Genomic DNA, 14,933 nt, shown 5'->3' on the forward strand with positions numbered 1-14,933 from the left:
TTTCTCCATATCTATCTAAATAATCAAAACTCCATGCAGGAAGCCTGAAAGGGATTCAAGAACACTCCAAACATTATTTCTAAAGAAATCTAACAGCACTGATGTACTTTGCTGAAATACAGTATACAAATTAAAGTGTCTCCATAATGTCTTTATAAAGTACATGTATGAATTCTGTCTACTCTATTAATATTTCCTCAAAAGTCATGCCCTTCAAAGGAAATTATACTCCAGTACGCGTCCATGGACAATTGTCTAATGAGCAACAGTCAACTGTGATCCCACTGATTTTTACAAATTATTCTACGTCAAACATACGACCACAGAAAAACTTTGTGTCAAACTGTTCATTTTGAAAACTGACAGCACTGTGCCATATTCACTTAGCATACATGTACATGTAGTGGTATGACATTTCAATGTTTACACACTAATTATACATCAAGTATACAAATGATTTGACAATTAAGCAATACATTATACCTGCCCTGTAAAACTGACCCATATCCTCTAAATTCATTTTTATTTTCTTGTTGATGAGACTTTAAAACATTATAAGGATAAACTTTACCTAAAAAGAAACACACATTCCCTTGTTTACCATGTTTGGTTAAATGTCCATGGTACTGTAGATTTCCTGCTGGCACAACATGTATCACAGATCCTAATATTTTCTGAACATTGTTTAACAAAATGAAAACGTACGCTTACATGTATAGATGATGCAAGTGACATTCTATTACTGGCCTTGTTCTGACTCAGTATGTGCATGTATTATCCTTACACAAAATCAAACATCTTTCCCATTCGCGATATACTGTACCAATACACATGTATAAATGTACATGTATGTGCTGGCCTAATTTGCAAGAAAAATCTTAATATTCAGTAGTACTAAGTACTACATTTACCATTTTTTGACATTTGAACAGGAAGCCAGGAAATGGAATTTCTCACATTTTGAATTTCAAAGGTATATACACTTATAATCAATCAAATATGTTACCATGACAACCATTACCTACTTGATGGCGATCAAGTTACTTTGAAGTCTATTATTATTAAGTTTAATTTGCTTACATCTTATTTGTCATCGTTTTCTAAGACATCAAATATTTGCCATAAGCATGGAATTTGGTCAGCTAAAAATAATTCTTGGTAGATATCACCAAGGTGAAGTCCACTTCTGAGATACTTACTATACCATACAAATAGAACCAAACAATCTTTGATCAGTTGCATACCAGCCAGGGCATTAATTCAGGGATGTTGATCATAAAGCTGATGTATGTAAAATGTAATTTATTCATTTTACAGAGGGAAGGGGTCACGAGACCTCATCTATTTCATAAAGAAATAGAATTTTGTGACCTTTGCAGTAATAAACATAGCCTTCATACCAATTACAATGCCACATGTACATGTACACTCATGTACATGTATGCGTGTTGGTCCTCTCTGACAGAATGTTGGTGCGTACAGTATTAGAGCATATACATGTACCGATAATGCTGCAAATGTGCATGAAATGACCAATACAGTACCGATATATCTACATGTAGCTTTGGCCTGTACAATATCCAGTACAACGAAGAATAGAAACAAATCTTTCAATCACACTTACACTGGTTCAGTACCACAATGAATTAGTTTGTACTGGATGTGTCTGGGTTTTTTATTCAATCACTTCTGCTATTGCATCTATCTTACAATGCTGCAGGAACACATGTACCTAATCTCTTCCTGTCTTTTGAAATGAGACCACCCTGTATCTGCTGAAGTATTCAATTCCAAAAGGCACAGCCTGCGATGTAGGATGTACATAACTGACTGAACCAAATTTTGGAAAATGAAAGAGTCTGTGTAACTTTTCACTTTGGCAGCAGGAAACACTGAAATAAACAGAACTTGCAACTTAAAACCAACTCAATATGATAAAATATTACTACAAAAACACACCTAGTACATGGCAACTGATCAAATAAAAGACATGCACCCATTGAACTGTCTAATTGAAATAGGTTATGATAACTATCAATCAATTCCCAGCAACAACAGCTTGTCTACTGAAACATATTTCATTAATTGGAAATACAGTATCTTATCAATTCAATAGTACTACACATGCCTAGCAGTATTAGTCTAGTAGTATCAACTGGGTTTTTTGGTCTTCGTGGGACTACGGCTCAAAAACACAGTAGAGAGTGCTAGACTATAACAATATAGGATTCAGTGATTGTAAATCAGAAGATAATTTGAACAACCTGACACACTTTAAAACCTAGACTACATGTAGATCCAGTCTGTGTTACCATAGTTACATTGACTCTTCTCACACCAGAGCTGTGCTTTCTAGCAGACTTTAACAACTACATGTACTTACCGCCTCAATTCATTTCACTTCAAGATTTACTCATAAATTTATAGTGCAAGGATATATGGCTAATTGATGTGATTTCACATTTATACATTAATCAGTCAATAAATGTTTTTATGGTCATTGAAATCACTAATATTTGATACTCAACAAATCATGAACTCTCCAAGATGAATAGCATTTATCCAATGTACACTGAATTGAATGTAAAAGTCATACAGGAACTATAGATAATGGCACAAACATCCAAGGTAATAAAAGTACTAATTCAATTGCTCTCATATTATTCAACAGTTTGATATTCCTTTTAAGACTTACGACAGGTTCTAAACCTAGATAAACCGGTACATACGGTACATACATAATATCAAATCCTCTCATTATCTACTGTTTTACTGTGTTAGTAAAGGAGTGTGTAAAAACCTGTAAGCCTTTCAGCCGTAATGATGATAATATTTCTGTGGTGTAGAAATCCAAGAATGAAGTAATCAGCTTCGGCAGATCTTTGAGGTGCTGATGGTATGTGTTAAAATGTCAGTAACATGAAATGATTGATTAAAGAAATGTCACTGAAACCATGACTCAATAACTGCCTCAGTCGTAAATTTTGTCATTTTGTCAGATTTCTAACTATACAGACTGAATTATTCATGGCAGTTTTTGTGGTTTACATCCTCTGTTCTGTTTCTCAGAGTTCCAATAATTTCTGACAACAAACACTACAAGGGTCAGAGTGTTCTCTGGTTGATTTCTCATGCGTCAAGTAAACATCAAAACAATTACATGCCTTAAACATAGGGCCAATGTCCCTGAAGCTGCTATAGCCATGGATACAAAATTAATTATTTCCTGACTGTATGAAATTATCTCACTAAGATCAACCTAGGGACCTGTCAACCAAATATTAAAGCTGTCTGACCAGCGGTTTTGAAAAAACAAGCGACCCAGCAGTCGACAGAGCTCTGCTGTGTTATGTAGAGAATAACTTTTTGTGACACATGTATTGATGAAGAAGGTGGATATCTTTGATAGCTCATTTCAGGATGGTCTGACCAAAATGGCAAAATCAGCTTCAAAAATACAAAATCAAAGATTTCACCATAATTTCAATATATTACAACAAGATAAAGCCTAGGAACCTGTATACCAAATATCAAAGCTATCAGATGAGTAACTTTTAAGTAACGATATTATGACCAAAAATGGCAAAAATTGACCCCAAAATACAAAATTGAAGATTTCATCAAATTTCAATATATCACACTAGGACAACCCATACAAACCTGTATACCAAATATCAAAGGCATCAGACAAGTAGTTTTTGAAAAACACATTTTTTGACCAAAAATGGCAAAAATTGCACCAAAAATATCAAATTGCAGATTTCATCATATATTCAATATATCATGTTTAGTTCATCTGTAGGAACATGTATACCAAATATCAAAACTGTCAGACAAGCGGTTTTGATGAAATAAAGTTTTGACCACAAATGACAAAAAATTTCTTAAAAATACAGATTTGCATATTTCATCACAGTTTGAACAAATCTAAGTTCGGTTATTCCTAGGGACCTGTATAGCAAATAACAAAGCTGTCTGACCAGCGGTAATGAAGAAGATTTTTTACCAAAAACGCCTTTTTTGGCACTAATTTGCATATTTTCAACAATATCAAAAAATAAAAAAAAGTTTCTCATAATCATATTTTTCATCTACACAACAAATATCAAATCTGTTCATACATACATACATACATACATACTATACATATACATACATGTACATACATACATACATACATACATACATACATACATACATACATACATACATACATACATACAGATTGACAACAGACACCGGACAGATACCCATCCCAATAGCTTCTATAGACTATAGTCTATAGTAGCTAAAAATCTACCACTCCACTGCAATTATTTAACAAGTTCTGGAACCAGTATATCAAACCCTGTATGTCTTAGTCTTAGAAAATTCATGCAATGCAACTCTAGTGCACTTGTGCTGTGTGTGGTTAGGAAAACAAACTCAAGTAACATCCCTGAGCCAACCTTTTTCTTTTCTGCTCTAACACTTTCACCGTGGCAATACACTCACATGTCCGGAACTCAATGTGTAACTTGTATGAGGATTTCAACAGATCTGCAGAGCTGTATTGCATCAATTAGCAATGCTTTTGCTCTCATTGTTCTGAACCAAGCCATGCGGTGAAAGGCATTGTATATGGGCTATGAATGAGGTTTTTACTACATACAAATACTTTTGTGACATGGGTTTTCAAATAACCAAAGAGTGTTGATTTGAGAAAGGTCATGGATACACTAACGGCTGTGACTTATAAGCTCTAGACATGTTTCACTGCAAAGTGATAGCAACAGCCCTTGGAAAAGGCCATACCTTGCCACACTGATTAAAACGATCAAAGTCCTGGTCAATCCAATCTATAAAGGCGATTACAAAGTTACATGTATGTTTGAATTGATTTGTCCAATGATCTTAAAAAGGTTAACAATACTTGTAGTTGACAGGAGACCTTGTGGTCCAAATGTATAAAACACGGAGTAATTTCATAAGCGAATACAAGACTTGAACAGTAGTCTCTGTAGTACAGTGTACATAGCATTCTACTAACAGTATAAGCAAATTTGGAGGCTTTTGAGATTGAAGTTCACGGAGTCAGAATGAAACATAGTCCCTTACTTGCTTGCTTCAGTGCAAATGAAATCACTTCATCATGGTTTGTTTTCAACATTTGCAGTGCCGGCAAATTAATTTTGCCATAATAAATAACCAAAGCCATTATTAAATGACACAAACTCTAACGCTTCCTCTGTACATCAGGCAGTTACAACTTCAAATGCATGTGACAGATTCACTAAATTTTTTGAATATCAAAGGATAATGAGTTGTGACTCCTGTTCAGTGAAATTTCAGGTTTCAGTCTGTTGTATGGTGAAATATCAGCTTTCAGATTTGAATAGAGCTGGAAATTGAACAAAGTCTAGACATTGCATAGATGTTGAAAACACCTTTAACCTTTGTAATAATAGTTATTCAAATGAAGTAAACTGTGAAACTGACTACATTGATATTCTCATCATGTATTATGACATAAGCCACACTGCTTTGTTCAAAAACCCTTGACAAAGAGTTGAAACATTAAAAAATCTTCAATGTAAATCTCGGGACAATCCACAACATCCATATCAGACAGATCTGCTGATATTGAATACTGAATTTCTGTAACAGTAAAATATTCCTACCTGTAACAGTGAACTCTTCAAATATAGATCATCTATTTCATCAGTCAGATATCAAGAAATAAGTATCTATCCATGTGAACATTACTGCTGTCACATCACAAATTAACCAATGTGTCTCCATACATGTACCGAATGATATGTTCCACAGGGGTATGTTACAACAGCCGCAGTTACATGCTTGAGAGTGTGTGTGTGTCGGCCAGTCCACTCAAGTGTGTTTATGAGGAAATCTGTACTCACAATGAATGAGTTATTGTCTGATGAGTCAACAAAGGCAATGGGTTTCTAAAAAGAGGCTGGCATGCTGTACTGCCTGCATCACCTTTCATTATATATGCACTGCTCCAGGGGGAAAATTGACCTTCTGTCTGACCCATGAAGATTGACCTAACGGAAATTATTCTGAAAAAATCTTTACAGTTCCACTTGAAAACTACCAAACTACTGCCATTTCAACAAAATTACCAAACAGCTACCATTTCAACAAACATTGACATACATGTATATGCAGTTTTGTAAAAATGTTGAAAAGTCTTAAAGCACTATGGACCTAAGAAAGCCAATCAATGAGGTACTCTTAATTCAAAACATCCATCTGTACAACATGTACACATGTGGGTCCTGTAACTCCGCTTTTCTCATAATATGTGATGTCATTGGAAAGTTACAAAGGAAATGGATGGTACAATATACTTGTACAAGAAGTCTCACTAAAATTCAATGTACTATCATCCAAATCATAAGCAGTGTGGGCCTTCCCCGTTATTGTTGACATTTGAATTGCTGTCTGGACTAGCATTCATCTGTCAACATAACAAATTACAGTTTGCACATGTACAGACTGAGTTGAAAAACTTAATTATGAGAATCTCATCATGCCTTGGGGTATAGAACACCAAACTTTACTTGACATGCAGCACAAAAATAGTGAACAAAATCACCATATGTTACAGCTACCAACCTTACAAGGAACTGGTCAGTTTCTTCAGCCTGGTGGCCGGTGGATTCATGGGGGCGGTGGGTCACCCTGTTTTTGACTTAGGTTATAAGGGGTCACCATGTTTTTGAAATGCCCAATAGGAGGGGTCAGTGTGTTTTTAAATTTCGACACTGGATCAAACTTGCCTAAAATGCATCGTGCCTGCCACAAATTTCATCATTTTGTTGTATTTTTCAGCGCACCCTTTGGGCACATAACTTTAATAATAATAAGACATATTTTTCACAGCCCTCTCCAAGCGAACTTTATATATATATATATATATATATATATATATATATATATATATATATATATATATATATATATATATATATATATATATATATATATATATATATAATAATATTTTATTGCTTGCTTGTAAATATAGGATTTACATCACATTTGTGGCAATAAAAGTGTGATACAAAAATAGTTAAAATTTTCTTCAATAAAGATAAAAAGTATTACAGTATTATAATAATAGTAGCTAATAATAAATATAACTAGGTATTTCTTTGTTTGTATAAAGTAAAATATAATCTGCAAGTTGTTCATTAAAAGAGAACTCTTGTTTTGTTAGTAGAGAAATAAGCTGATTTTCAGTATTGTCGTTTGGGAAGTTGATTTTACTGAAAAAGTTCTTTCTTTGGACTTTGTATTTCTGACAGACTAATAAAAAGTGTGTTTCATCTTCAATACTGTTGGTGTTACACTGATTGCAGTATCTTTCAAATTGGGGTTTTTGGAACAGTGTGTCTTCCTTTTTCAAGTGTGTCTTCCTTTTTCAATATATATATATATATAATGTGTATTTAGCTCTACTCTAGTAATGAGCACTCTACTCCAGCTGATCTTGAACTAATAAGGTATATATATATATATATATATATATATATATATATATATATATATATATATATATATATATATATATATATATATATATATATATATATATATATATATAAAAGAGATATCTGTATTTTAGATATCTGTATTTTTTAATTTTTTTTGCGCACCCTTCGGCCGCGGTACCTTAATATATCAGAGATATAATGTCAGAAATATCTTGATGTCTGTAAATTTAAGTCTGTTTTGCAAAGTGTACTAATCATTACAAAATCTGCAGTTCATATGAAAAGCATGACAAGTTCCTGATACTTTTCTGTTTTCTCTATGAGAATTCAGTATTAGAAAGCACTCTAATATTTCACAGTAACTTTTTTCTTACAACAGTTCTGGATTTCTGGCTATGCATAGAAAGTGTGGAATACATTCACAGCTCATTCAAAATACTGTATTCAAATTTTAGAAGTGACTTCTAAGTTCTTATCTTAAAACTTACATGACAACTTCTTAAAAGCACAGAATGACTGAATGTTTAAAATATATATACCTCATACTGAATTATTGAATTTATATTCCACCTTTTTTTTTACCTTTGTCGTGTGCAGGGGGGATGGGGGGTTGGGTCACCCTGTTTTCGAAAGTTGAAATGCGAGGGTCAGTCACTTTTTGAGGTCGGCAAAAACTAATCAACCCCCCAGGCCGAAGAAACTGACCAGTCCCTAATATGAATCAACGAATAAATGAATGATGATGGAAGTTAAATATTAATTTTAATTAGCAATTTTCACAATTACAGTTATCTTGCTAATGTTTACTATAGCATAATTGTGGGGACTCTGGTAAGATAAATTGCAAAATTCAATGACATTTGCTGCAACTACCCATACTACTACAAACTACGCATAGCAATATTCATAAAACATGGGGCCAATGTCCCTATAGCTACTATAGACTTGAAGACGTACAAAGTATTATATTAGATATATGTACTCAAACTAGAAATGACAAGGAGAGGTACTCAAACTAGAAATGACAAGGAGAGAACTGTCTTGTGGGTCCATAATTATCTTGCCATCAGCCTCTAATATAAAATATACAATCATACATGTGGATGTAAAAGCAACTATAAGCGGTTGATATCGCCATGTGTAGTAATGAAAATAATTGAAGTAAAAAGTGTGACTGGTTTTTTAAATAAAGGAGTTATGATTAACATTGCACATTTATGAATATTTGAAGCAAATTTCAGAACATGCTGTTGATATTTTTTTGTGGTTTGGATGGTTGAACTAGTGCATAAAAAATTTGAAGCAATTGGAAAAGCCTTTCAGAGAAGCTGCAAATATGCTAGATAAAAACTTTTTGAATTCTTAATAAAGTCAAGGGTATCAGACAAGAACTTCTGACAAATATGTGGAAATAAAAATGGCAAATTTTCCAAAATTTGAACAAATCTAAAATATTTCACCCCTATGGACGGGGAACTACTTGCATACAAAATATCGAATCTGTCTGATCAGCAATTTTGAAGCTCTTAAAGGTACGTCATAAGTTCAATATATCACATTTTTAGTTCATCTGTAGGAGCCTGTATACCAAATGTCAAAGCTATCAGACGAGTTTTTGAGAAATAATTTTTTTGGTTTTTGGAGAAGTAATTTTTTTGACCAAAAATGGCAAAAATTGCCCTAAAAATACAAAATAGTAGATTTCATCATAATTTGAATATATCGTATTTTGATCATCCCTAAGAACCTGTATACCAAATATCAAAGCTGTCAGACAAGCTGTTTTGATACAATAAATTTTTGACCAAAAATTGACAAAAAAATTCCTTAAAAATACAAATTTTGCATATTATATCACAATTTGAACATATCTAAGTTGGGTTATCCCTACCTGTATGCAAGTATCAAAGCTGTCAGACAAGCGGTTTTGATAAAATAAATTTTTGACCAAAATTGACAAAAAATTCCTTAAAAATACAAAATTTGCATATTTCATCACAATTTGAACAAATCTAAGTTGGATCATCCCTATGAACCTGTATACCAAATATCAAAGCTGTCAGACAAGCGGTTTTGATAAAATAAATTTTTGACCAAAAATGACAAAAAAATTTCTTAAAAATACAAATTTCCATATTTCATCACAATTTGAACAAATTTAAGTTTAGTCATCCCTCGGCAACTGTATACCAAATATCAAAGCTATCTGACCAGCGGTTATGAAGAAGATTTTTTACCAAAAATGCCTTTTTTGAGCTAATTTGCATATTTTCAACAATATCAAAAAACAAAAAAACGTTTCTCATAATCATATTTTGCACCTACACAAGAAATATTAAATCTGTAAGTACTGCGGTTCTCAAGATATTTGAGTGGATGGACATCGTCACAATTGGACATACATACACCTACATACATACATACATACATACATACATACAGACTGACGACGGACGCCGGACAGATACCTATTCCAGTAGCTTCTTAGACTAAGACTGTAGTCTACAGTAGCTAAAAATCCAAATAAGACTTTATGCCCCCCCCCCATTAAAAAAGTACCATTACTGAAAGTGATAAAGTAATACCTGTGCCAGCTCTATGAATGAAACCTGAGTTTGCATGAAACACATGCAATATCCTTTGGATATCATTGAGTCAGTATTTCAATTTGATGTTACGCTAAATACAGATGTAATTTGAATGGGATCAGGTGTTCTTGTAAGAACCAGGCATTGCAACGAAGTAAATTTGTTGCTTCAGGAAGAAGATGTATTTTGATTGGCAATGAAAAGACTACTCAAATTATTTTTTGTAAATATATCAAATTTCAACACTGATGCAACCATACATGTACATGTACCATTGTAAAACCTTTGCTGATTTTACAGTCCACAAGGATCTTATCAAATGCCAGAAATATGATCATTCAAATGATATGGATACTTGCTATCCATCAATACGGGTCCCTCCCCATTTATTAGGGCAGTGTATCACCTCTACCCTTGGCAGGTACCGGGCAGTGTCTAGCCAATCATTTTTCTGCTTTCATGTCAGCTGTACACACATGTTTTGATTGTTGTGCACTACTGTTCTGTTGTGACGTACGTGATGTCCTAGCCATACTTTTACACAGGTTTATACAAAGACCTGTGTGTGAACATACAGGTTGACATCAAAGAGGTTTAGTGTGCAATTCAGAATATGAAAGGTCTCCCATTGGTATGATAAATTTCCCTTCACTTATGGTCAACATTCAAGTCTGTCACCAAACTACATGTACCCTGTTGCTATGCATTTCCTAGGGTCACTGTCTATGTGGATGGTCAGCTTAAAATGTATGAGATAGGTAGGAGTCCTGTGTGCATTTGCATTATTGCTACTCTTGACCAGCAACATTTCATCTTACAAAACTTAAAAATGCAGTGTTTGACAATAATGTGTCCTCTGAACCAATTTGACATACATGTATCAGTTACTTATGAGTACCTCATGTTTCTCTCTGAATTGAGAAAATTTTACAAACATTGCATGTATTACAGTAGTATGGTGCTAATTCAAAGATATTTCAAGGAATACTAAATTGACTTAAAGGGACAAAATCAGCCATTTTTCATGAATTTTGTTTGACGAAAGACACTACCTATATTGTTTAACATGTAGAAAGACAATGAATGAGGTGACCATGCATACATCTATATTCAACCCCGGTTTTAGACAAGATAAACGAAACCATCGTGAAAGTGAATTAATGGTAGTGACACTACTACAAATTATAGCTTGCCTTCAGATGTAAATGACTGACATTATAGTCAGAGCAATTATACTGGTACATATTCACATGAGTACATTGTATTTTGTTCCGGTTGTCAGAATCTACCATAAGACACAACTTTCAAAATGTATATAAGCGCCAGATTTCTAACATTTCACCATCAGTAAAAAGGAAAACTTGAACATAATTACTAAGTTCAAAAGTTATCTCCAAACTGAGTCTGACGAAAAACACTGATGATTTATGGGTAAAATTGTTTATGAACAGGAATATTGACAAATGTGCACCTGAAAACTCTAGCCTTCAAGAAATTTTACTGAGAAACATGACATGCCTTCTTTGGTAGCAATGTCATTGACCAAAATGCCTAGTTTGCAAAAGGAACACGTAAAGTGGATGGGTCAACATAGAAAGTCACATACATGTATAGTAACAGAGAAAAAAACAAGTACTGCAGCCTTCATATTATCACAATAAGTCAATGAATATTTTAACATACTTAAAGGGGACCTTGTCAAATTTTCTAAATTATGAATTCAGTAGATTTTGTTCATATTTAATATCATTATTAGCTGAAGTTATATCACATTCTCAGAATTCTGATTACACTTTTTCAATTTCTTTTAACGTTTTGGACCAAAATCTTGATTTTCTAATATTGTATCTTTGTGCCATGAATTAAAATTCAGATTTGACTCCTCACAACTGACATACAGAATGAATATTAATCCACAGAGTAACATATTATGACAAAACAATTCACAACAAATGTTAATCCTTACAATAGAATATCTGCTTGAAGTCTGCAGGAAAGCCGTATCTAATAAACACACAAGTACAGTACACATTATTTATATATACACATTATATATATATATATATATATATATATATATATATATATATATATATATATATATATATATATATATATATATATATATATATATATATATATATATATATATATTAGATATATATATATATATAATATATCTGATATATATATATATATATATATATATATATATATATATATATATATATATATATATATATATATATATATAATAAAATATTGACTAGGAACAACGAGCTTGCGCCCAATTACAGTTCCAGCAAAATATAAATAAACAAACAAAAATACTGAACAAACATAAGCTTACAACCAGGAAACAAGTAAATAACAAACAAGTGACAAACAAGAGGAACAAAAGTTACAAGATTAAGACGAATAAATCGAGTTAAATAAAAAAATGCGGAATTTACCATAGCTACAATTAAAAATATCAAAAGTCTGATTCGGTAAAATTGTATTTAAAAATTTCATTGAACGTTGTAAGAAAGCAAACGAGTGCACATTATTCTTAGAAACTGTGGGTTTGAAAGCTGTACAGAGCGTAAAAAACGGGAAGGTACATTAAAACATATATTCAATAAAATGACAAGACAATTGTATAAAGAAAACATACACTTATAAAAGAGAGTCATATCTAAAATATTTCTTCGCTCCTGTAAAAGCGGAAGTCTGAAAAATGTACAAAGTGACTTGCAGTTATTTGATGAGTATACTTTGCCAACTCTGCCACACAAGTATTTTACAAATTTACACTAAACCCCTTCAAGTCGATTGACAAGGTAATGTTGATGTGGAGACCAAACCTGGCTGGCGTACTCAAGTTGGCTCCTTACAAGCGTTATGTATAAAGTCTTAAGGGTGTTAACATTGTGAAACTTGCTAGAAGTACATTTAATAAAACCAAATAATTTAAAAGCTTTGAGCGTGGTCGCATTTATGTGAGGGGAGAAATTGAGATTGTGAGTGATATACACACCGAGATCTTTAACCGATGTCACTCTCTCTACAATCTCATCATTAAGTGTGTAGTTATAAGAAATAGGTACTTTTTTGTTGGTAAAAGAAATTATCATGCATTTTTTACAATTAAGTTTCAATTTCCATACCGCACACCACCTCTCTATATGTTTAAGATCTTGTTGTAATGACCTACAATCCTCAGTATCAAAAACTTGCTTGTATAATTTTGAATCATCTGCATACAGTGACATGTAGTTGGCAACAGATGAGTTGATGTCATTTATGTACAATATAAATAAGAGAGGTCCTAATTGGGATCCTTGGGGGACACCAGAGGTAACGTTACACCAAGACGAGAAATGACCATTAATTGTTACCCGCTGAATTCTGTTTGAAAGATATGAATGAAACCAGTTGAAAATATTGCCATTGAAACCATAATGTGAGAGTTTATAAAGTAGGAGCCTGTGGTTAACTGAGTCGAATGCTTTGCTGAAGTCGAGATATATTGAGTCAACTTGACCCCGATTATTGATAACAGTAGATAAATAGTCGGTGTATGAAACAAGATTAGTAACAGTGGAGCGGCATTTTACAAAACCATGTTGATTGATATCCAGTGAATTCTGTACGTGATTGTAAATGTGAGGAAAAATTGCTTTCTCAAAAACTTTACTGAAGACTGGAAGTAGTGATATTGGACGGTAATTGCTAGCCTCATTCCGAGATCCAGATTTAAAAATAGGAACAACGTTGCCCCTTTTAAACAAAGACGGGAAAACACCAGTTTGAAGTGACTTGTTAAATAGCAGAGTTAGGGGCAACGCAAGTTGTTCGGAGCACGCGCGAACAACTCGGATGGGAATCCCATCTGAACCAGAAGCCTTATTAGGATTTAAATCATTTAAAATATCTGTCACTTCTTCAATTGTAAGGATGACATTACTTAAACAATCTTATGTATTTTATGTATAAAACATATATAATGTGTACCGTACTTGTGTGTTCATTAAGTCTGGCCCACTTGTAGCACCACACTTCAATTAATCTGGACATTCAGACAGTGATCTCGTGGTTGTCGTCATCAAACAAATCACAAACAAAGACCCCGTCATGTTGGATTCTAAAGAGACATTTTGGATAAAGAAGTTGAAAACAATGTATCCAGATGGCTTGAACACAGAAACCCCTCTATCCTTTTAACTGTCATCCTTCATTCACAAGGTCCTTTCCATTGTTGCATTTACACCTACCTGTCTTTGCATCGACTGTTCTGATAATCAATTTGCATAATTGATTTTGCATAACTTTGCACTTTCAAACCTTAACAGTGCCACATGTACTTGAGTTCTCCAGTTGGACCTGATGATGCCCTGTATGCAGGGCGAAAAGCCTTTTTGTTGTGTCTTGTTGAGACCATCCTCTCTTCCGATTATATATATATATATATATATATATATATATATATATATATATATATATATATATATATATATATATATATATATATATATATATATATATATATATATATATATATATATATATATATATAGTGAAGCACATGACAACAGCTGCCATATTGATACTCAGAGGTATATTGTTAGTTCACTGAACATAAAATGTTCATAAAGGAGGTTACTGCATTACAACATGTACTTTATGTATAAAACTTTGCGTGAAATACTGGTCAATGAAGCGCACATAAATAGAAATACACCATGTCTTAATTTTTATGAAAATTGAGTGGAAATATTAAAGACAAAAATAAAACTTAAAAAACATAATTAAATTCTAATGAATTCAAATAAAAAGTTGTCATTTGAATTAAAATTGCGAT

At 32.9% G+C, this 14,933-nt stretch overlaps 1 protein-coding gene across 8 annotated transcripts in view; it reads right to left on the bottom strand.

The window, feature by feature from the left end:
• The window catches only part of LOC139117739 (thrombospondin type-1 domain-containing protein 7A-like), a 229,674-nt gene that overhangs the window by 66,048 nt on the left and 148,693 nt on the right, over window positions 1-14,933 (bottom strand). Inside the window, exon 1 of one of the 8 annotated variants that reach the window (XM_070680986.1) lies at window positions 5,661-5,852. The exons of the other annotated variants lie outside the window; for them this stretch is intronic. The gene's annotated coding sequence lies outside the window, so the exon portion shown is untranslated. Of the gene's footprint in view, window positions 1-5,660; window positions 5,853-14,933 lie in introns of those variants that run through there. 8 annotated transcript variants of the gene reach the window in all.

This window comes from Ptychodera flava, chromosome 18 (genome assembly GCF_041260155.1).
Source record: "Ptychodera flava strain L36383 chromosome 18, AS_Pfla_20210202, whole genome shotgun sequence".
Taxonomy (NCBI): Eukaryota; Metazoa; Hemichordata; class Enteropneusta; family Ptychoderidae; genus Ptychodera; species Ptychodera flava.